Here is a 25,531-nt window from a genome sequence, read left to right as displayed (position 1 = left end):
CTGTTCCTTTAGGGATCTTGGATTTTCACTTCGTCCTTGCTGACATGTAGGTCTGCAAAAGTGTTTTCATAGTGCAACTGAAGTACCATACATTTCTGCTTCTGCTGCAACCAAATGTCACCCTCAGTTGCATTAGACGATAACTTATATTTGACATTTTTCTGCAGTTGAGAAAATAGATTTTGCAATATGTTTCCTGATAAAGCAATCTTGAAACATTAAATAGATCTCAAATTTTATAATTTGATGCTTTTCTGTTTTATACGTATGATTATACAATATATAAATGTGTTTTGCCATGGGACTGTTTGTCGGACAAAACAGGCAGACAGGAAGATGTCAGTTTGGGCTTTTGGAAGTTGTAATGTCACCATTTTATGACATTCTATAGAGAAAACAATAACTGATTAATTGAGAAAATAATGCCTTACCCTCACATAACAGCATTACAAGGAGACATCATAGGTAATTTATACCTTTATTAAATCACTTCTCTAAATCACTCCTGTGGAATGTCTTTTTGAGTCATCTATTCAGTCTGGTTGGTGATTAGCTGACCAACCTGGAAACCAGCCAGGCCGGCCTCAATGACAAGGACAACCACAGCCTGTCACAGCATGTTCCAGGTGTCTTCCCGGAAATCAGTTGAGGAAAAACATTCTCATTACTCCTGGTTCATTAGGTTGTGTGTCTGGATATGTTAGACAACAAGCAAAGATCGAGACTTGTTACCCGGGCATCTCCTGTCTCCAGTGCCCTTTGTCTCCATTTGCCTGCATGCCTCGCTGACTATAGTTGAGACTGAGTACACATCAGACTCAATCTCAGGCACCTTTTCATTTGCTTCAGAAAATTCCATTTTGTGCCCTATAATGTTTGTAATCGTAACTGGAGACAATTCCCACATCGAGCATGAGAAAATCGCATTAGGAACAATGTAAGCGCTGAACAACTGCACTGCTCTCTTGAGGAAAATGGGTTTTCAGGCCAAGTTGTAGTGACATGGCTTTTGGATTACCAGTTGTGCATATGATTGTCACTGTGATTGTTTCTCTAGGGGTGTTACTGTCATGACTGACTGAATAGAGCATCTGATATCTTCGAAACCATCCGATGCACTCCCCTGCTCTATGTTTTGCAAAACTAGAGATGAGTTGCTGCTGTTGTTTTCTGTCTTGCACTCTGTCTGTTTAAAACCAAATATCAAATTGAGAGCTCTCAGTCTGATGAAAGCATTGTCCGTAAGATTCATCTTTGGAAGAATTGGATATGGAATAATGGTACAGCACTTAAAAGCCATATTATTTAAAGTGTTCATTGTTAGAGTGTACCATAACAAACCAGAAATATCATGTCCTCCAGTGGGAGACTTTATGAAAGCTTATGGAGAAGATTTTGCATTTTCAACACAACAAAATACATAAAATCCTTTTAAAACTGTAGTAAAGTAATTACAAAATCCTGTGTATGGCTAAATTCTAAGACTATACAGCCAGGCTAGCGGCTCAGTGAGGATTTGGCATACTGACATCAGCTCATACTAAACACAAAGTATAGCTGAGGCTGATGGGAATGCCATAATTTTGCCATAAAAAAAGTCTTTGGTCCTAAAGAAAAGCATTGGACAAATTGGATAATGGTGCTAAGGAAAAGGACCCCCAAAGTTCATCAAGTGGGAACCATGAATGAACAGCACCTGTCTATCCAATAATTAAGCTACAGTATGTCACAGGGTAAATGTTAGCCTGGACCTGCTGGTGGTGCTAGATGAAAAGTGAGATGATAACAGATTTCATTAAGGTTCATCCTCTGGGGACCATGAATGTATGTTCTACATTTCATGGGAATCATTCCAGAAAGTGTTGAGATATTTCAGTTTGGAAGTGGTGGACAGATCAACCATCAGACCGACATTGCTGTCCCTAGAGCCACACTGCTAGCATGGCCAAAAATAACACCAGCATCTTTAGAGTGTCCATTTTTGTAGCGAACTCAGTATAATGCGCTGAGTGTCTGAACTTGTAATTGAATACAAATGGAGGAAGACTTAAGCCCCACGTGACAAAAACACTTTGAAGAACAATACCCTTTAAATGAAACATGTCTACATTTGTGGCTTCAAAATGATAATTTAAGCAGTAATATTTGATAAAAGAATTTGTTTTTCTCATGTTCATATGATATGAGCTGTGATAGTACTGATAATCTGCAGAATTTCTACAAAAGAAAAAGACCTCAGGAAATAGTTTTTGCCTTTGGTCGCAGCTCTGTGTCTTTGTTTTGGCTGAGTACACAGACAGAGGTGTGCCATATGGCAGCAGAATAGCAGTCTGGAGGGGATTGTTACAACAGTGGTGCTTCCCTTTCAATAAATGGTGCTCATAGAGCTCCCCACCGTCCCCAGGGTGGGAGACAGGTGCCGTTGAGGGGAATAAAGGGCTGTTTGCACAGCTACCCAGCACGTCAGTCTTGAAACTCATTTGGAAGGGAAGAGGGATTGTTTGCCCTGGGCTTCTTTGGCTCCACATACAGTGCAAGAGGGGAGGAGTCGCCTTCACACGTCCTCTTGTTTCTGTTTGTGAATTATTTTTGTAAAAATATTAGACTCAATGAAATATTCAGCTTTGGTTGTCTTTTGTTGGGAGAATTGATATGCCAAAGCTGGTATGATGATGAGACAATGGTATTATGAGACAATGCTGTAAATCTTAACTTCAAATAGAGCTTGTTTTCCAATATCATAACAGTCCATGTATCATATGAGCTATCCTAACTGGAATGCAATTAAGTGCGGATCAGTCCAATCAATACAGAGATCAATTAGGTATCCTGTGGGCTGTGGTTGTATTGATGATGCTGATCACGCTGTGGTCCAGTTTGTGGTGAGCGTAGCTATTTTTAGCACAAGTCATTCTTCAGTTCAGGTACAGAGAATAAACTCTACAGAGGAGTTGGCCTAGCCACCTCCGCCCACATGCTGCCTCAAGCACAATGCAAAGCTAATGAATCATGAACACATTCTGTGACTATCATTATCTGATCTGTAGGTGCCCTGCACACAAATTCTCTAGGATAAGATTCAGTGATATATCTTGGATTGATTGTAGTGCTGATACTGCACTACAGTTTTATAGCCATATTAGTCTTAGAAGTTTGCCACATTGCATAATATGGAGCTTGTGGCCTCTTTCCCTGATACAAGAAAATGAATAAACACCTTTGCCAGTTTGACAACACAGATGTGACATTTGACACATACAGATTTAACATTCTGACTTTATTGGAGAAACTGGCTATACGCCTAATGTCACTTAATTACTAGCAAGTTACTAGTGTGTTTATCAGTTTTATTGTCTCTCAGAGATTTCTATTATGAATACTGTAACTTAATTTCATGCAAATTGAGCAGTGTAAATGCATACAAAGTCAATGCAAATAGGCGAATAGACAGAAATTTGCTGCGGGTGACATGGATGGCGGGATGCGAGCATGTGAAATTGATGTAATTTGCGTATTCCATAACTTATGGGGGCAATGCAATGCGAAGCAAATTTACAGGGCTGGTGTGACGACATTAGTTGTGTACATGCAGTGTTTCTCTATTTGCTTACTTATTTGCAGCATTTATTATTATTATTATTATTATTTGCAGTGATTTTTTCTGAATGCAGTGTTTGTGTTGCCCAAGTAGTGATGTTTTCTTCACTTGCTTGTATTTTCTTGCATAGCATCGAGCTCTGTCAGCTTCAGTAATACATTGATGTTTGCAAGAATGGATATCAGACGTTTACTGTGTTGAAATAATGCTTTTCTGCTTGGCCAATAAAGTCTATTCCAATTTTATGCACACGCTAATTGGTTTGACCATTTATCATTGTTAATCTGTGTTGATCGACTCAGTTTATTGCTTATGCCTTCTCCGTGTAGGGATTCAAGTTCCCCTCCCTCCTGAATGGTTGAGTTTTGCTGCAGTGTCTTCATTGACCACAGCTCCCACTCCCTGCTCCTCTGGGTTTTCCTGAAACGCCTCTTATACACTAGGCATTAACTTGCCTCTATAATTAATGAGGGTAGCTAACTGAAGAGTGGCAGCAGAGCTTTATGAAAAGCCCCCAAGAGTGCCCTTGAGGACATCCCATTACCCCTCTCTGGTGGAAGCAGATTCTGACTGTCGCTGCTGGCTTGGTAATGATGTAGTGTGGTGGCAGTCATGGCTGAGGAGTGCTACAGACTGTAGGAGGTACAATCAAGCTGAGATTATTCTCCATTATAGCTACAAATCTAGTGTAACTGCTGTCAGTGTATTTATCCTATTTAGCTGCATACTTTTCATCCCTAAATCCTCAGTCTCTGTAAACTCAATTCTTTGTCATACAGTAGAAAAGTCATGTTCACATCATTAAAAATAAACAACAGTAAAGCAGGTTTGACAGCCCCCATTTCAGCCACCAGGAAAGTGGTGAAAGCATAAGATGATGGGGTACCTCCTCTGTTGAGTTGCATTAATTACATCATTGCCTCAGCCAGACTGTCTCTTAAGTTGGAAGCTGCTAAATAATAGATGAGTGCATACATGAATGATGTATTTTTTTTACAGAATACTGGGGATGGTTGCTTTATTATTATGCTTTACAAGGAAATTGATAATGCGCTCCCTCTTACATTAATGAAACTGAATGTAGGCCACACTCAACCAAAGCCAAGGTTGGATATTGCTAATTTGGCAAAAATCAGCATATTGCTTGTCTTTTACTGCGTTTTGAACTGTACTGCAGGCAAAAAAGTGTTTGAGTCTTTGCCAAGACTGTGCTCTTCTGCAAACGGTCAAGTAATTACCACCCAGCTGTCAGGCCCTGTTTGCTCTTTGACAGTTGGCTAGACTTTGCAGTCAATACTTCACTGCCCACTTCATTCACTGCAAACATCACCTTGATTTGATTTATCACTAAGACTCTTATCTCTAAATCAAAGCACACCAGACGAGTACTGTGGAGGATCAGCATAATTTTCTTTTGTGGTTTGTTTGGCCTTTTGTACAGCAAACTTTCTTACTTAAAACTTTCGCAGTTTCACAGACTTAGCAATACCAGGTGTAACCAGCAACATGAATTATTGCTGCATGCCAGGTGTGCCCCTGCCACTGCTCTGCACTTGTACATGCTCTGTTACTGGTACTGTTACACCTAAATGGAACAAAAATCATCATTAATGCTATAGACTAAGTGGAAGGAGTTATTTTGAGCACCTTTTGTTCAGGTAGAAAAAGTCCCATTCATGTTTGGGCATGTTTCACATTGTCATAGACAATGACAATGTCAGTTCTTCTTCGGCTTGAAACTATCCCAGTTGAATCATCAATACAAAAAGACTTATGGATGTTTTTCGAAAACTTCTGGTTCTTCTATAGAAATTGAAGGTACCAGTCTGGGTCTGTAGTATTACTAAGTACTACTCCCAAGGTGCATTCACTTTAGTTAAATACCATACAGTACATCCCTTCCACGTCTGTCTCTGTTAGTGGAGACTGATGCCGATCTTTGTTAATTCCTCAGGCTTACTGCTATATAAGGTCTTTACTCTCCGATTTACATTATTTTTACACCGTGGACGTACTAAACGAGTATTCTGCCCATTCCAGTAAAAGCTGCTTAGCCAACATATAGCCTTTACTGAAAACATATCTATTGCTTCTTGCATGTCAATAATACAAGTGCATTAGTGTCTTTCTCTAATTCCCACATGACTATTGGTGGTTCCTAGATAATTAAGATGTAATAATTTATTTGTATGAGTCAGTTGTGAATGTATATGATGTACAGTTTTGTAATGCATGAGAAGGACAAAGAGTCCCTCTGGACAAGAGTCAGTCATGTGAACTGTAACACCATCGCTATCCTTGGAGGCTTGGTTTACACCTGTGTTGCACAAGACAAGATTTGTATGGAGCAATCTGCTGCTTTTTCTGTCATAGATGGACAGCTAGTTATCAGTAATACACAGTGATTTAGTACCTGATTTGAAATGGAGACTTCTTTTTACCTAAAGTACTGGTTATTTTATACTCAAAAACAGGAGATTGTCCTTAGATAACATCCATTTCCTCTACTACATGGTGTGTTCAGCATAAGCATGGTTCTTTGGCCCAATTTAAACAGGCACAAGCATTTTTTGGCAGAAATATACATGCTGCACATTGCATTTGTCCCTCAGGACAGTGCTTGGCACATTGCACTGCTCCACTTTCCTCTTTGAGTATTCTACACCGCAGATTATCGTACATACAAGATTCAATACACAAGATTGACACGTTGGTTAATAAGCACCACCAACAGGCACCACATCATCAGTAGGCCAGGGACAGCATGAAATTGCCTGATACAGAATTGAGCCTGGCAATATTACCTCTCTGTTGCGCACCATCCCACAGGTCTTATCAAATCATGAGTACATAAATGTTGGAGACCTACATAATTGGTAAGATGACCGATGGAAGGATAAAAGGCCAATTCTAAAGTGCTTTGTAAATCTTGTCATAGTTGCTATGCTGAGTGTGGGTGTTGAAGATCATTTGTCAAGGTTATTGCCTGATGAGTCACGGTGGGGAGGCAATGAGAGAAAGGGAAAGGGGGCACAGCAGTCTGCCAAGCTAACTATATAATATTATTTAAGCACGGTCACAAATCCTTCAGTATGTCAAAGTTGATGAAAGGTGGATGGATGTCTCATTCCTTTTAGAAAATAAGGTCATAGAAGGCAGCTGGAATTAAATTCACACACAATTGAATATAAGTGACATTGAAAGCTTGTATTCTACTGCTTTATATCTTTTGTCATATTGCCCTTGGAACTAAAATGTTTTAAATGCTCAGAGACAAGATTTGTCTCACAGTTACAGTTTTTCCTTGAGCACACAGCGATTGTTGCAGCTGTGCAGGTCTAATCCTGGTTCTCTGCACTTCCTTCTGCACACAGACCTTCATGTATAGATCACAACCCACTCTGCAGGTTTATTTCTCTGTGACCCTGTTCTGATATCCAGTAGTGGATTATTTCTCTGAATCAAGATGTTTTATGTAACCACACGCCTGAGAGGATTATAGAAAAACATTCCGCTTTTAGAATTTAGTCCAGCGATTCATGAAGATGCGGCCCTACTTTGTCATGTGAACAATAATCCTTATGGTGTGAAAATGTGTTAAGGTTTCCAAGGCATCATATAACATAAACTTATCACAATATTCATGAAATAATTATCAGGCAGAAATTTTATGCTTGACATTTAAATTGATATATAGCAGCTGAAGCGTGCACACGTGTTGTAAGTCATGTTCTCATTCGTCTTTGGCGTTCCTGAGTGGCAGCCAACATTTCCTTGTCTTTGGAGTTCTTGAATGCTGTAGCACCCCATCACCATGGCAACTGCTTATTTCGTCACTGCTCCCCAGGTGTGCTGTGTAATGTTTGCCCAAACTCTCTCTGCTCCCAGCTATGTCTCACCTCATGTGGCACTTCCTCGCTCACCTCACATAACACTGTGCCTTTTTCATGACAGAGCTCATTGTTTACTGATGATCCCTTGTTTGTCAAGTGTTTCCTTTTGTTTCATTACCATACCATATCACCATATCACCCAATATGTGAGTTTTCACCATAGTTGACATGCAAACTGGGTACCAGACCTGTTATCTTCAGTTTGCAAATCAAGCTGCTCTCTTCCCTGCCTGTATTTACCAATCTGGCTTCCCGGTACAGAAAACAGCACATCACAGTGAGCCAGCCAGCAGATGAAAATCTGATTGTTGAGGTACCATAATTAGTGCCTGAAGGGTGCAACATTCTGCTAATCCAGTGCCGGTTCTCCGTTGGGTTCAGGGCTAGGAGAGTAGGACTGAATCCCAGTGGAGCAGATGGATGACATGATTCAAGGGAGTCTGATCATTAAAAAGGTTGATTACATGGTGGTAATGAGATCAGTATTTTGGACTCAAGGCGGTTTGCGAAGTTCTCCATGGGCTTCTACAGCAGCGTTTAGAGGACTTTTGTCTTAAAGGGCTTTTTCTGTTGAAATCAACTCAAGGTCGTAGTTCTCTCCAGGGAATGTTAACCTCCGCACATTGTGTTATGACATTGCCTTCATTAGCCAAGATCACAGGACAAAATCCCTGCCATCATTAAAGTAATTATTTGTTTTTGTTTCTTGTTTTTTTTGGCCAAAGCAGCATTCATTTATTCCCCATACAATCACATTGGGAACAATTTGGGGGTTCAGTGTCTTGCTCAAGGACATTATGACAAATAAACAAGTCGGGGGATCGCCAACAACCCAACTTGTTATGAGAAATTTCTCTTTTGATATTATGATGTTTTGCATAAAGTTGACAACATAACAAGTTATTATCTGTCTATTGCTACTTTTAGTTTGATTATTATTATCACAAAATCACATCAAGCAATGACAAGTAGTCTTTAAATAGGCAATGCATCATCGTAAAGACCTCTTGAGCGTACCTCCATCCATCACTGTCACATGACCAGGCAGCAGCAGTTACGTGTGTGTGTGTGTGTGTGTGTGTGTGTGTGTGTGTGTGTGTGTGTGTGTGTGTGTGTGTGTGTGTGTGTGTGTGTGTGTGTGTGTGTGTGTGTGTGTGTGTGTGTGTGTGTGTGTGTGCGTGTGCGTGTGCGTGTGCGTGTGCGTGTGCGTGTGCGTGTGCGTGTGTGTGTGTGTCCCCTGTAGCACAGACAAGTTTTACATGTCCCTAATGCTGAGCCCATAGATCAACATTGTCTCGTCATTGAAGCCAAATAATGAAAATAAATGGACGGCTGTATGCGCCCTCTTTCATCCCCGAACAGGGATTACAATTTGATTACAAGTATTTATTAATTAGGGAAAGTCAAAAAGAAGCAAGAGCCTCATTTGGCAGAATTAAAACAGATTTAGTGGCTGTGTTGTTTCCGTGGGATTGAAACATCTTGGCTCTTCATTCATTCAGTTTAGAAAGTCAACCCAAAGGACCTATTCCTGTTGTGTATCTCGATTCTTTCAAATTTTTGGGAAAAATACTGCCCTTTGAATTAAATTGTAATTCAAATATAAGTCACCATCCGTTTGACTTTCAGCTGACTTTTTCCACAGTAAATCAAATGTGTCAGCTTTGTGATGTGTCCAGGCTTCACGTACATGCATTTTTCATTCATTAAAGTGAATGTCTGTGCAGTCTGAACCACCCGAGAGCCATAAATTCAAGTATGCTGACAAACCTATCAGCATACTTCCTAGTTGCAGTTTTCCTTTGCTGACTAGGGAGGTTCTCATCTTATGGGCTGTGAGATTTCCATTATACAACAGCTCATCCATCTAGAGCAGAACAGCAGCAGAAGCACACTGGGTGAGGAAGGTGATGATAATGTTGAGACACACCTTTCGCTTCTGGGACCACGGCGCTCTGTTCATTTTATTCTGAGCTGATGGATGTTCTTGACTAAACCCACCACCGATAAATTCATACTTGGCTCAGTACTCACTCCTGTCATGGTGTGTAGTTAGATAACATACTAAGTTATCCTGTGAACAGATGGAATTATTAGTTTCCTTAGCTCACCTTGCAATTTTCTGTTGATGGAACTTGCTAAGTGGTCTCCTGACCATCTTCCTTTGGTATTTGAGGGAAATGTTTATGCATGTGAGCACACCGCAGATTCATCACATAGACATTTAGGATGACTAGGCAAGTTGTTCTCACTTAATTTAAAAGCACTTTACTCAAAAATGTGTTTTTCTTATCTTTACGTCATCTAAAATGTCTTAGATTGGCTATCATGACTTGTATCTGAGCAAAGTTTGCCACTAGAAAGATGTTTTCACATTCCTCTCCTGAAGGAGGAGATGTCTGCACTTCTCTGAGATTCAAACATATCTTCAGTTTATATGTCAGTAATGGATACACAAATTGCTGTCTAATATGTGGAACAATATTAGCTTAAACATGTAGGCCTATGGCTGATTCTGTCCAATGTGTTTAGTCATCCTGAAGTCAGGCCTGCTCGTCAACCTCGGATAGCGTGAGCAGGAGCGGAGAAAGAGTAGATGTGCTCCCAGCCTCCTCTCTGAGTTTTTTGTGTGGGGAAACCACATTAAACAGAATATTAATCATAGCAGAGTTGTTGTCACACATTTTAAAATGAGTCTGGAGTGGAACTTTAAGCATTTATATAATGCAGAGTGCAGGGAATACACACAGAACTATTTGAGCTTTTCTTTAAATCTCAGACTTTGCACAGTATTTTTTGTTGTTGAGATTCACCAGGAAGACTGCCCACTGCCTGCAGCACTTGATGACATCATAGCTCCCAGAGCTGCATGACTGAGTAGATGTTGGAAAGACAGGGGAAAAGGGCCTGCAGTAAAAAGTGCAGCCTCCCACGCCACCCTGGTCCCAGTTACACCAGACAACATGCCACCCTATGGAGCCAAGCCATGCCATTCTTGCTTCCCCCTGGGCAAACAAAGACCCCTTTCAGGCCAGTCCCTACTGTGATCGTGCAGAGCAGAAGCAATCTGTTCCTCTTGGCTGCTCACTGTGAAGTGACCCGGCCTTATCATTACTGGTTTGTGCAGCGCTCAACCAGCAAGGCTAAATCTGCTTTCTGAAAATCGTCGTGGTCCTGTCCATTTTTAAAAGGGCATTAAGGCCGAGATGAGCCATCCTCTTAAGGGTCTGTGGAAATGCATCAGGTTTTTCAGTGTGTTTCATGGTTTATGGCCTCTAAAGCAAACTATAAACGAATGACTGTGACATCTACCACAGTACAACTTACAACTTTATTTTCATAACTCCTGCCACCGGTAATGCTCTGTGAGCATGAATAACAGTGAATGAGCAGTTCTGTTCAAACTGCCAGTTTGAAAATGACAACTCTTCATCCAGCTGAGGAGAGTCTGTCTATTGTATTAACTGCAGAGCAGAGTGACATGGACACTGTGAGTGTGAGTATGAGTATGAGTACGAGTGCCTTTTCTACTAAACTTGTCATAGACAAGAAAGACACCTGCAACCATGGTAACTGTACACAACAAAGATGCAAAAATGCATGACAAAATTGAGACAAAAAAGCCTTTTACTCAGAAGTTAAATGCAATAACTTGTAAGCATGTTACAATGAAAGGACCTCCACCATTGGATGAATGTCTTTCAGAAAACAGGATTTGGTTACTTTCATTTATTTAAAGCATTGTATGTTGGCATTGCAGTACCCATCACATTTATCACACATCACTTATGTCATCCATATCCTGCAGCCTTTGATGATGTGGATTCTGTCAGTGAGAAAGTGGAACAGTAGCTGAAAGTATTTCACTAATGTTGAGTGTTTTTTTTCTGAATTCACCTTCCTTTTGATGGCTCAGAAAGCTCCGGGCCAAGAATGCTTTTTGTTTGATGAGGTCCGGACTAGGCAGTCTGTACCAGCATGCACCTGTACTCCACTCAGCCTTCTGGGGTGGTGTCATGTCTCCACTCTGTCAATCAGTGGACTCCGATTTCTTACTACCTGCAGCATCAATCCACTGGTCTCATTCAGTCACTCTATGCAGTAGTCAAGGTGTTCAAGAAGCCAAAAAGCCTTTTAGCCCCCAAGACATTTCTTTAGGTTACCAGGGAAGCTTTTCTTTGTGAAAAAAAACTATCTGCATTTATTAGAAAGGCATAGGGGAAATAAAAATCAAAAGAGAAAACATGGAATGTAATATTTCACTTCGCAAGAGGAAAAGAGAGAGGCCAAAGAGAAAGTTATAGATAGGGTGAGGGAGAACATGCAGGTGGTTGGTTCAACGGAGGAAGATGCAGAGGAAAGAGATGGAGACAGATAATCTGCTGTTGCTACCCCTAATGTGACCAGCAAAAAGTAGAAGAAGAATAAGTTCAAAATAATCAGTAGCTGACTAAGATGTATTAATCAGGGTCACTGCCAATTAGCAGTTGCTTCTCTCTCCATGTTCATTGGCAGAGTGTCATCTCTTTAAAGGGATATTACAGCTATTCTGTGGTTGTATGTGGTACTTATCGATAGGCTGGTATTGCCTACTGACAGTAAATTGGCACGACGCCTGTTTGGAGAAGCAGGCTGGAGTCCCATCACGGAAGCTAGAGCAGCAGCCTTTGCTACTGTGGACCGTGGGCAGCAGCTAAATGTATTTAGCTACCTACAAAAAAGTCACACCTCAAAAGAAAAAAGAAAAAGAAAGACTGATCCAGTGATAAATGAATGGGAAATATTTTGCATGACAAGAGTTATTGTGCTGACAATATCAACTCTTTATCACATGTGTGTACGTGGGAATCCTGGAAACCAAGAATAAGCGTAGCAAAAAACAAAAACAATTTTTTATTAAAGTTCTGCTCATTCTATTCATTTTTCTACCTGTGAGAACTCTTTCTTAGTGCTGCCATCTTAGTTAGAGTTGGGTATTCAGGAGGGGGAATACAATAAGCTCTCCATTTTCAGGCACACTGACAGCATGCTTTTTTCCACTATGGTATTACAGTACTGCAAACAAGAATCTAATTTCACCCAGTGATTTAGAAGGCTCTCGTGAAGAAATTTGTTTTCAATTGTGAAAATTCAGCTATACAGCTTGTTGAATTCATTTATTTCAGGATCTGACGTCCATAAGTTGTCATGTTTTTTTTTTTTAAGGAATTTGCAATGTTATGATCTTTTGGTGTCCCATTATGGGTGTGACAACCATTTATTCCACTATACATAAAAATGATTTAAGCTTATTAAGAAAACAAACATTTATACAAATTCTTAATTCTTTGTTCAGTTTTTGGGGAGTCATGTCAAGGTGAGGTTGTATTGTTGACTTCACTCTCCCTAATTACGAGGTGCCAGTTTTCTGTCATTTTACAGAGAGGAGTTAAATAGATCTTTGATAAGATTTAAATATTTTACATGCTAAGCTATTTAGAGTTGCATCTTACTCACTTGTTTTTCTATTTGAAGTCTGGCACACTCAAATCAATACCTTATGTAAGCTGCGTGGGAGACAGCTGAAGATGAATTTGAGACTCTGTTACTTCAGAAGACTGAGTGCTATCTTTACATTGTGTATGCTCTGCTAGAAGTCGCCTACCTCCATTCAAAGGCATGCATTGAAGAGTAAGGCATCGAGTAAGAGAGGCTTGTAAGAAGTGCTGCTCATGGAAACCGCCGTTGCTATGAGACTGTCAAGAATGTGTTTGAAGCACAGCTCTGTTTTGAGAAAAGTTATAATATAACACCTAATGCTTAGGCCGCTGTTCACAAAAATTATGCTAAGCCCTCTGGTCTGAACATGCAGTGGTGTGCCCATTGAAAGCTGCGAGAATAAGAAGCCAGTGCTCTAAAAGTACACTGTATGTTGTCAGATATGTCCTCAGCTCTCCTCCTGTCTCTTTCACTGTTGACAGCTTTCTGATCAGCTTATGAGGGACAATATTTTCACACAGCATAAATGACGAGAGAAAATGCTATGTCTGTCCCTCTGGGTTTATTTGAAGTGTTCAGAAGTTAAGGGAAGAGGTTATGGGAATACACTCTGATTGTCAGTGGTGGTTTCGGATAGGGCACACATCTGGGGTGGCATGATAAATTGTGTTTGAAATTATTGTGGCTACTTAAAAGTAAATGACACAGTTAGTCACCTGTGCTTCGGTGTGTCAGGTTTCTAGATTGCTCAGAGACACAATAACTGCTTTGTCTTAGCACATGATGATGGATCCCATATGATTGCATTTGAGGTTTTAACCTTCGGTCCCCGCGGGGCCATAAGACAATCAACACCATGTCTCCCCTGAGGAGAAGAAGCTAAGCTGCATGGGACTGAAGCTGAAAGGCGACTAAAACAGTTCTCACAGCTGCCTTTGAAAGTTCTAGATTTTGCTCCACTTCTGGAGATTCATCCTAAGAGGCTTAATTTTTATTAGCTGCACAATCAGATTGCTCTCAAAATACCAGCTTTTAATTAAGCATGCAAACCAATTAAGTTATGCTCTTCTTCGTTTTCCCCTTGGTTGACCTCAGACAAGGTTAGCTGCAGAGGCGCCCACTGTCACAGGGTTTATGCTCAGATTCAAAAGCATTTCTAGTTTAAAGTGAACAAACTGAAGCCATGTCAGCTCATTAAAAGCATCTGTAGGGCACACCATGCAGGTGACATACAGTACATATGCATTAACACTATCAGTCATAGCTAGCTATCCCGTGTCTTTATGTAAAACATTACAGAAGATGATATGGATCTGTGATGTGGACAAAGAGCCGATTGCTAAGTTAAGCCCTTACTTTGATATACATATGTATAAAATACATACAGTGCTGTAGCGGGAACATGTAGATATTCAACAGAACAAAGGGCCCGAGAATGGCGCATCGGGGAACTCCATGTCATATACGACGTCCAGATGTGTAATGTGTATTGATCGACACAAAGTAATCCCTGTCCTTCAGTTAGAATTCAAACCATTTTTTTTACTTATGCAGAAAGCCCAACCCATATTTCAAGCCTGTCTACTAATTAGGGCTGCCCCCGAGGATTTTCTAGGTCCACCAGTGGTCGTCACTAAGAGCGATGAGTCGACTATCTACACCCCCCTCCCCAGTATAGCCTTAGCAAATGAATAACATAATTCAAAGTAATTAATAACCATTATTTTTCAAGTGCACACAGTCGCGCGCTACAAGTCTGCCGCCTTTATGGACACTGGCAAATTATTTCCGATTCTAATTCTGAATGTGTCAGAAAAAATCAGCAAGTAGACTGAGAACATGGACAAGTAGCTAGGCTAACGTTACTTACATGCGTAAGGTGGTAAGTCATGTTCGTCGTAAACAAATGATAGGCAAAGTTTTTCTTGCAAAGTTTGCACGGGACCTTCTTGGAATCGTCCTTGTTCTATTCAAAGTGATCCCATATTTTAGAGTCTTTCCGACATAAGTTGCTATTAATTATTAACTGTCTAACCGCGATGTCAAAAACGCCTGCCTGCCTGAGTGAGTGTCACGACTTCTTGTATCTGGCCCTTCAAATTAAAAGCCCTCCAGCCTTTTAGGCCAGTCATATAGATTTTCACTTAATCTCGACAAGACATGGCTCCAAATGTGTTTCTCTTTTTTAATGTGTTGTGGTTAACCGTGTTGAATGTAGCACTGAAATCTATAATGCCAATACTGAAACTTCTGCACTTTCTCTATTTAATTGGAAGTCATTCAAGATCTTAACAAGAGCAGTCTCAGTGCTGTGGTGAGGCACAAATGGTTGCAAACCAGCCTTTTCATTGATTTACTTAAAAATGGGGTTTGGAGGAAGTAACCTGCACGAGATTGGGTTAATTGTTACATTTAGTGCGATAGATGGTTCACTTTTGTCTCCAGTAAAACGTTAATCAAAGAAAAAATCTCCAGTGTGTCAAATTTAGCTCTAACAGTATCAAGGATTAGGCAATCGGGAGGCTCCTCCTTGAAGCCTCATAAGTGACATCACAGTAAATCTCTCAAATAAGCCGTCATTTCAAATCCCCAGCCGACAACTCAACAGCACTTTTTAGCCTGTCCTGCCTCACTGTTTGGTTGCCAAGTACAGCACAGTGGGTCGCAGACAGAAGCCGCCCTCGCTTTCATGGTTAAACTCTTCATGGCTGTCACACTTGATAATCAACGAAAATAACACAATCTCAAAGAAATGATTCTACACACTGTGTATAAGAGGGTGAAAAGAGAGCTGCTGAGCCCTCAGTCCAACTCAACAACCTCCTTGGGACAGTTTGGAGTGAGGAGTGTGCCTGCCATGAAAAGTAGCCTGAATTACATCACATGAGATTAAATCAAACAAACAGGGTTTACAGATTTTCTGAACATTACTCTGTGAAGTCTCTATAAGTTAAAGCTATGATAAACTTGCATTTTAAAAACCTGGTTTGTATCTGCTCTTGTTGCAATCCTAAAATATTTTTTAAAAATGGTTTAAAAAAATTAGTTATGTAAGAATATGAAGTGGTCATGACAGAGGGTGTGATGAGGCCTAATGGCTTTGTCACTTACAGAACAAGGACTTGCCTCAGTGTCCTCTGGGAATTTTTCAAAGACATGGCCCTTTGATTCCCGGTAGGCGATCAAATTGTGTGTGACCAACATGATTATCTTGTAATTTTACCCATTACAGTGGAGCCTGGCATTTCTTTACTTTAATGAGTTTCTGATTTTTGAAGGTTATTTCACCATAGTGCACCCCTGATAATAACAGACTCCATGTTTCAGCCCATGTGCTACAAATCATGCATAGTTTATATGACTGTGTATCAGTGTTTGTAGCAAGTGCTTTAAAGATTTTAAAGTGTTTTTTTAAATAAAATCAATTGGCAGACTTGAATCGACTTTAATCAATTCATCAATTCTATGCAATGTTATTTTCATTATTGATTCATTTGCATTGTAGATTTTTCCCCAGTTAATTGATTAAGAAGTAAGAAAACAACCTAATATTCATATTTTAGAAGCTAGAACCTGTGATGTTGTTTTGTTTAAAAATAGTACATTGACAATTACGTGAAAATGGTTACCAACTGTTTGTGGGTTAATGGAATATTTGCAGCTCTAGTGAACATGTCTGGTTTTATTGTTGTCAAAGTTATTTTCTGCAGATGTAAGTGTAGATGTTTTAAAAATGTAAAAAAAATAAAAACACTCTGACTCCTAAATTAACATATTCAACTCTGTAATCTCTCTGTCCTGAACTGCTCCTCCCCACTGAAATGAATCAATCTTTTCAACCATTCAGTACATATTTTAAGGAAGGGAGCAGGGATATTAATGACCCACGCAGGGCCAGATTTACTCTTGCTATAACTAGGTGGAACTGCATTCTACAAAAACCTTGTTTCTCTGAATCATTTATTGAAAAGATTGCTTCTCCCTTGGGCCTCCATTAGAGCGTTGACACACAGCGGCAGTGTGGTGGGCCTTTCACGCCTGTGTGCACAGGGAGCTAGTCTCTAGGGCCAAACAGCTTTCTACATTTTTATGGCTGGATTCACCACTGGAAATGGATCTTTCCCAGGGCTCTGGACACAATGGAGAGGGTGAAGTGGCACCACGGAGGCCCCCACTGCTCCTCTTGAGGTGTTTAAAACAGCCAAAGGGGGCTAACACTGAGAAATCGAGTGCAACATCTTTCCACTAGTCAATCAGCCAGCTGCCAGTCACAGCACTAGTACTGCTCTCACAGTTTAAACAGACCCAGATATTCAGATACATACACATTACAGTAAATCCGTCAAGTAGACAATCAGCTGTTGTTACATTTTGTAGCAGTAGTGGTTTACTTCAGAGGCCTAAACAGACTCTGATTTACAGCACACTGAGTGTCTTTGGCATGCTGGAGTCAGACACAGCTGTAAACTATGTGGGAGGTCATCATAAGTAGTAAAGGCACACAGAGTGAAATTAAAGCATCACTACAGTGAGGGGGCGGGTGATTGCAGTTTACAAAGAAGAACTACTTCATAACTGTGTTGTGTGACATTGGAATCACAATATCTTGTCCTTCCAGAAATCCAGAACTTTCCTCCAACTACGACAAATACAGGAGAACAGCTTGTGTTATTTTCTCATCATCTGTGCTCCCAATGATTTTGTCAATCAAAAATATAAAATATAATAAAATCTAAAAAAATTTTTTCCAACCAGATAACTTTGATGAATATACATAATTTCTATGAGCAGTGCTAGGGATGTGTGAATACCAAAGACAATATAGATTTGTCTACCATCACAGATTTTGCTGTACTGTTTATAGGTATATAGGTGTATACTGTATATGGTAGCTATCCCTTTAAAGGTATAACATAAAGAGTAGGACCCTCCTGTCATCCCCGACTCAGTGGCCTGAAAGAGGGGGGAAGGGCGATGAAAGTGAAACGATGGTCAAGCGACCGCCATTCAGTGAGGACAAAGCAGTAAATCAGGGAAATAAAACAGTACTTTTTGATTGGATTGTGTGTGTGTGAAACAGACACACTGCCTTGTGACCAGTCTGTCAGTATGAGACACTGAGGGTGAGGGGCGTGAGAAAGTGGCAAAATCACTCTAAAATCCGGTGTCTTTCTAGCAAACATTATTCCATCTAGAAGTGACTTCATCAGCAGAGTCAGAAATAACTCAAACTTCCACCTACTCATGACAAAAATCTTGAATTGACTAGAAAGGATTCTGCTGCCTTTGTCTCTTCTTGTCACTTGAATGTGTTGCTTTTGTCTATACGCAGCAATCTTATCACTGTGTCCTGCTGGCAGATGGGAAGTTAACTTACATCGCCTTGTCAAACAATAGAGCTTTTGTAAGATATTGGTTTTACAATCTTTAGGTTTTTAAAGCCATCTGTTGATATACTGCACACTTCTACCTGTTTGCTGCTTTTGCATGTTTTGACTGCATGGAAAGAAAAAAGAAGTTGGAGAACCTGTCTGCAAAAGATTTCACATTAGCTTCCTATTTTTTGCTGAGACATCAACAAATTTAAATTCCAATGCACAGCCTATGTATGGCCTTTGCTGAGGCGATAAATTAGTCAGAGATGTTCAAAAGCTCTTATGTATGCAAAGGGGAAAGAGGCTTTTTGAACACAGAGACTTTTGTCATTGTATCTGTGATCTGTAGACATTCCAGTGACACTGAGGACAACAAGAAAGCAGAGCCTAGTCTGCCGGTGTCAGTCAAGCTTTTTGATTGTGTTTATAGATTCATTTTCTGAGCAAACAATATGAACAATCACAGCAAAGCTTATTCAGACAAAAAGGTTCTCTTCTGGAATTTCTGCCTCATAACTTCACAGTTATTTATACTCCCACACCTGCAAGGTCCCATCTTAACTCCATCATGCTCTTATGAAGTTATTTATTAAACACCCCCAGACTGGGTGATGTGCCTGTCTTTACCTCTCACTCTGGTTCTAGGCTCTCAGACGAGTTGACTCTTTTGGACAAGGTAGCCTCACATTGGACTAACTTAATGTGACAGAGAAGGAGGAGGGACTCTCAGGAAAAAGAATCTCCACAGATGAAACCTTAAGACTTCTAGCTCACTGCAACCCAACTCATTCTAAAGTGCAAAACTATTCTTCACAGACATCCGAAGACAACAAAAAGTGATTGTTGTGTATTTTTTAAAATACTGCTGGGAATGACAGTAATTTACTATACTGGTCTGATATTCAAGATTAGGGATAGGAATTTATAATATTTTATGGTAACTCCATGCTGTGGACAGTTTCTTCCTCTCCAACATGACTCAGCATATGGGTTTGATGTAATTTCTTATTAACTGTCAGAAAAACATACTTTAGAGGAACGAATCTGGTCCCAATTTCAATTTGTTACAGGTTCTCAACTGGAACCTGTTCTCTACGCCCATCCCGATACAAGATGCAACATTTTTACCTGTGAATCTATTGAAAAGATTGCCCAAGGGCCATTCCCAATTGATGTTTTCTCCAGTGACTTCACATTCAATCAGCCCACTTGACAAAAATAGAACCGGCTGCAGTTGGGAAATATCCTTTTCAATAATGTTAGAAAAAGATCAAGAATTCAGAAGGGAAATTACAACTTGACAGTAAAAGCGAAAACTGTGTCTGAGTGGATTCTCTTCTTCCAAGAAAGCCTTTACTTTTTCTGCCCTCTATCTCACGCAGCTCTGCTTTTTAATAAAGATCTGACATCTGCAGTTTATTGAAGGAGACACAATGCTTTAACCAGCTGTTTTGTTTGTGTCAACAGATTCTTTAAGTAACAGAAAAAAGGGCAGTTTTGTGAGCAAACTGTTAGGTGAGGAAACGCGTGAGGAAAGTTGAATTTTAAGGCAGTAAATGTGCAGATGAAAAGCGCTGACACAAGAAGGCAATCAGAGATCAGTCAGGAGGGGATCATGAGATGACACCAGCGAGCGTGCGCCCTCACAGAAGAGGGGGTTGGCATTATCAGCACAGTATGATATATTTCTACCAAACAGAAGGCGTCGTGGTAATCACGCCCTATGGGTGTCCTCGCATATTTTAAAGATGGCTGGCTTGAGGAGAGAGCCAGTGGTAAAGACTAAGTAAGCTCAGACTGCCTCTTCTTGAGCTTTGGAAAAGAGGATGAGACTTGAGCTCAGTGAACGCGTCAGCTCATTGTTTAAAAAAAAAAGCCCAGGGCTGAGACACTATGTAAGTTATAACCTGAGACCAATCACTAGACCATTCAGTGTAGCTTTTAACAGCATTTTCTCACAATGATTCTGCTTGGGAATAGTTTCTGTTATGGTCTTATGTTCTTAAATGTCATTCATGAAATGGATGAAAAAACACTAAAGGCTCTGAGGCATTAACAGCTGCCAAGAAATACAATAGTGCAATGCTTATGGCTATTACGCTGATAAACAACAGACATTAGTCAACGTGTGAATGGGTCTTTGACAGCAACTCGAATGTGCATGTCTGGTACAACTCATTATGCCTGTGGGCTAAACCTAGATGTAGTTATTGTAATACTGCACTCTGTAAGACTGCCCAGTTTTTATTTCATGTCGAGGTTAACAGTGCATGAGAATAAATGTCAGGTCTGAAGGGCTGATACAATCTGAATTAGTGACACTGAGTCATAGTCTGACTGAGTCTTTCACAACACTGGGGGAGACCAAACTGGTGCATCACCAACAGAGCTGTGCAAATGCCAAAAAAAATGAAGCATTGTTTATATGCTAATCCCAAGCATGGCACCAATTCTGCTGCTCATTCTCTTTTGGGGGTTATTTGTCACACTCCCCAGTAAGAAAACCTAATTGCTGTACAGCGGGGGAACAACTCCACGCTCACTAACATATTTATATATATATATATATATATATATATATATATATATATACAGGGATGTGGATTGTAAAAAAACAAACATGAAAATCCTGTTGAACAGCATGTGTAAATTATTTTAATTGGACTCTTTCCCTCCTATAATTACTTAACATCCCTGTATCCTAAAGCATTAGCACACAAAGCCAAGCACCAAACTCACATGCAGTAATTGTGGTTTCAATCCTCTTATCACATATACTAATGAACCTCACTCCGGAGTGTCATCTAATAGGGCATGTAGACAACATAAGAGTTTGCCTCGTTTTACAGAACGCCGAATTGATTAGTCTCTCCTATTATTTGTGTCAAAGAATAATAACATTTGGCATAACGTCATTTTGCCGTAACATCGAAAGCCCTGCCAACAGTCTCAGGCAGGGCTACAGCTAAACATATCAATTATGAAAAAATGTGAGTGGCCTTGGCGTTCAGCTGAATAGAAAATTCCTCTCTCATGGATTCCTCTTTTAATCATAACTCACATCTCACCCATTCAAACTACCGTAAAGAGGCTTTAAAAGCAATTATCCATATCGCTGTATCCGCAGCTCTCTTTTGCCGTACTTATTTTTCTTTATTCTTCACATTTCTGGGGCAAATACTCACACATTCCCATCATGTTTTGATGGCCCAGTTTTTTTGCCTGGAGAGATTTTGCTGCAAACTGTTCCTTTGTTTCACAGCATCGTCTTGTACGAAGATTCATTTCAACTTCATCACCTTATATCTTTGAATTCCATGAAACCAGTCCATTTCTGATACGCATTAACGAATTAAAATGCTTTGTTTTTTCACTTTATGCTGTATTGTTCCTTGAGGCGTCACTCTGACATTGTGGTGTCTTTGTCAGTGTTGTCTTGTCCCTTTAGCGTCCATATTTCATGACTGATGATTTGAATAGTCTGAAGCGTCCTAATCACTCTTGAGATATTCTGTCACTATCTATTACATGTTCGGTGTTTACTCCAGCCGCCCAGGGCTACATATAAGTTAATAACCCTATTTCAAAACTATCATTGAGTTACTACAATGATGGCAAATGTCCGTCCATATGCCGATCAATTGGTTCCACTCCTGCTTGCTTTATTGCATTTTATAGAGTTTTTGGCCTCACAATTTTGTTTTCTTATCGTATGATATCAGATGAAGCTTGTAAATTGTTTCACTCATACTGACCATTGGATTGCTGTTAGGCTGATGTTGTGTATGAAGTAATTTCCTTTCAGAAATCATAAATTGTCCTCCTCAGCTAATGAGTGTGATGATTGCTTGCCGGCTGTGGCTCAGTGGGAGAGGACGTTTTTAGCTCTATATTAAAGATGCAGAACTCTTTCAGTTCATTTCTTATTTTCACCCGAGGAACTCAACCGGTGCGTGTCAATACGCACTGGTCTTGCTTTTAATCATTCAGCCAAAATATTAATGACTGTTGAAATGTGGTACTTTTTTTCAGAACTCAGCAGGTTTTATACAAGATGAATTCTTCCACCGTCCTGACCAGCTTCAAACCAAATACTATGAAATGACATCAATTATTTTCTTTTCAAAGATTGGATTTTCGAAAACAGCACTGTTGGACGATTGCTTAAATACTGCAGCAACCTGTGTTAATCTGTTGGTTTAGAATGGCGTAATAATGTACATGAATCACAACAAAAATAGCTGTAAATGCGAACTGACGTGATGTTCTCTTTTTAAAAATTGCCGTAGCTATTTACAGTTTGTGTTTTCTTGGATTAAACCATAGCACATGCATTCCAGTTTATCACTTGAAAGAAACAGACTTGATTTAACAGCAAAGAGAGCTTCACATTAACTGGTTGGGGGATGGCCTTTGTGTGCTCCCAGTCCCAGCTGAAGTGGCAGGGTCATGATTTGAACTCCATGCAGCTCGGTCAGGACACTGAATCGCTCTGACTCATTAACCAGTGCAACCACTCTGCCTCCTGGGGAAAAAGAAAGTAATCTGCCTATGAAACCAAAGAAATCACCTCAGAGTTCTGGGTACCTTTAGCTTCACACTGCTCACACACACACACACACACACACACACACACACACACACACACACAGTCCCACGCAGTCAATGGCAATATGTTTCCACTCCTCTCACTATAAAGTGATACAATCTTTTATTAATGGTCTGTGCTCCTGCGTTGACATGGAGACCATTTTAATGATTAATCTGAAAGGAAAGTGCCCATCATACACAGGGGGCTCTTTAGGAAGTAAAATCATCACTGTGTTGTTTTCAGTTAGAGGAACATTAGAAAGATCTTTTTACTTATTTTGTCTTCCTGAGATGCCCTTTAGGCCTCTATTGCAACAACATCAAGAGATGCTGTTTGGAATTTACTATTTCAATGTTTTTCTGTTTATCCGGGACATTTGGCGACAGGTGATTTCCTAGTCAAAACTTCCATCCCTGTTACAGGCTTGTTGTTACATTTGCATTCTCACAATTTTCAACACAGGAGGATTGGATGTTGTAAAAAAATCAGGTCAAACCAGTAAACCCTTTTTGTAAATCTGCCGACGCTCCTGTAGGTCTATATTGAGATGCCAATCAAGGCGAGGAAAAGGTTCATTAGTGTTAATTAGAAATTTCAGGACATCCTTTCTCTTCTGCAATCACCTCAATCTAGTAATTAAGAGACCAGCAGGGGAATAATGCAGCTGTGGTCGGTGTGGGGCAGACACAGAGGTAGGGGGCAGAAGAGAGGGGAGAGGGGGGAGAGAGTGCTGTTGAATACTAACAAACTTGCTCTCTTCTTGTAACAAAAGAGCAGATGTCTTTTGTGACTCAGTGTCCTCGCCATACAGAACAGATTTTAATTTGTGGTTGCCTTTGTCGCTCCAAATGGCTTGCTACAGCAGGGTTCTCAGCCCAATGGTAAACTCACAGAAGAAAGCAGGCAAATATATATGTATATATATATATATATATATTAAAGATGTATATGTATACATGTATGTATTGAAAACAAATATGTTTTAGCTTTTATTGTGTTCTTTTTGTAAGTGCATACTACCTGAATATCTTTAACTTGATTGAGATTATACAGGATTATAACACAATTGTATTTGCTTGACCAAGGAAATCTTTTTTATCCAGGATAAAACTAGCTTTAAAAAATCACATATCTCTAATCCCCTACCTTGTTACGGAGACAGTTTCTCTCACATATAACATTTTGCGAAATAAGGTTACTGTAGAAAGCCGCTTCAAATCAAGTTACTATTTCATTTGTCTGTATGCACCGCATGTGTCTGATCCTTCAAAAATGCATCTCAATGCATTTGTGTCCGAACACACCACAAGGATCGTTCTCCATTTTGTCAAGGCCCTGTAAGTTATCAGGCACGTCAGACTGGTTAGTAATGTTACAAAGAGGCTAATCTCAAAGTGACAGTGGTGAGCACCCTTGAAGCCCCTCCTTCTCGCTACAGAAAGGTCAGTTACCTCCAGTATCGGAGTTCCTATCGGCATTTGGTCACAGAGAGTAACAGCGGTTAAGCGAAAAGCCCAGCATCGATAGGCCTTTGTCCTAATGAAGTGCTTTTTATCTGCTGCCTGAGTAATGACATGGAGGAGAGGGCTGCCAGTGACACTTCTACTTGCCGTCACAGGGCAAAAGAGCAGAGAGAGTGGAAGGAAGAGCGAGACAGCCGACTGTGGCTGCCCAACCTTGACCTTAGCTGACCTCCTCATGAGCCATTATGAGGAATGAGACTTGAGTGCCCATTAGACCTCAGCTAACATGTGATTTAATCATGGTTATAAACTGGGTAAAATTTAAAACCTTAGTTTTAGGAATAAAAACTTGTTTTTCAACAAAGAAAAAAGGTTCTCAATTTGTAGGTAACACAAACAGCTATGAAAGGTTAAATGAAGTAAAGTCTAAAATTTCATTTGATGAGAGAATCTATTAATCTGATCACGCATTCTTTACGATATCTAACTAGTATGTTTAAATATGCCATCATCAAAGCTGCGTCCATATACCTGCCCGACCCATAGCGCGTCGATCACACCTGTCTAACATGACATTTCGCCCCATTTATGTAGCATCAAATAACTAATTAAAACCAAGCTTATCAGAAAAATTAACACTTGAACAAACATCAGCATGATAAAAACCTACAGAGACAGAAACCAAATTTTGAGGTGTTATTTTTAGTATGGTCCATATACCATCTGCTAATGTGGAGGGGCCGGGGCTTATGACCTATACTGCAGCTAGCCAACAGGGGCGATCAAGATGCTTTGGCTTCACTTTTTGGGAGCCATCAAGCCGTTCATCTTTTATACAGTCTATGGTAGGTATTGAATAGGTATTGACCAGTCAGATATTTTCCTTAGTTATAATGGTACAGTTTGAGACTTTGCCACGTTTTTTTGTCATTCTTAAACATTCAGATTTAAATTTAGCCCTTCACAGTGACACAGATTTGCATTGTGTGGCACCTCCGCAGCTTTTGATTAGTCGAAGAACTGTCGCTTACTGTAAGTGGCTCGCTGCAGTGATGCTCCTGTTTGTGATCATTGCTCTTAATTTACTTATGCGAATTGTATCTGCATCCCTCATAGGTGTATACAACAATTTC

At 40.1% G+C, this 25,531-nt stretch overlaps 1 protein-coding gene across 2 annotated transcripts in view; it reads left to right on the top strand.

Moving 5' to 3' along the window:
* The window catches only part of frmd5a (FERM domain containing 5a), a gene marked incomplete at its 5' end in the record, with an annotated part of 56,277 nt that overhangs the window by 10,620 nt on the left and 20,126 nt on the right, over positions 1-25,531 (top strand). The gene's annotated exons all lie outside the window — the stretch shown is intronic.

The sequence above is a fragment of the Echiichthys vipera genome, assembly GCF_963691815.1.
Source record: "Echiichthys vipera genome assembly, chromosome: 7".
Lineage (NCBI taxonomy): Eukaryota > Metazoa > Chordata > Actinopteri > Perciformes > Trachinidae > Echiichthys > Echiichthys vipera.
Note: the sequence above shows the minus strand (reverse complement) of the source record. Positions and strands in the feature narration are given on the sequence as shown.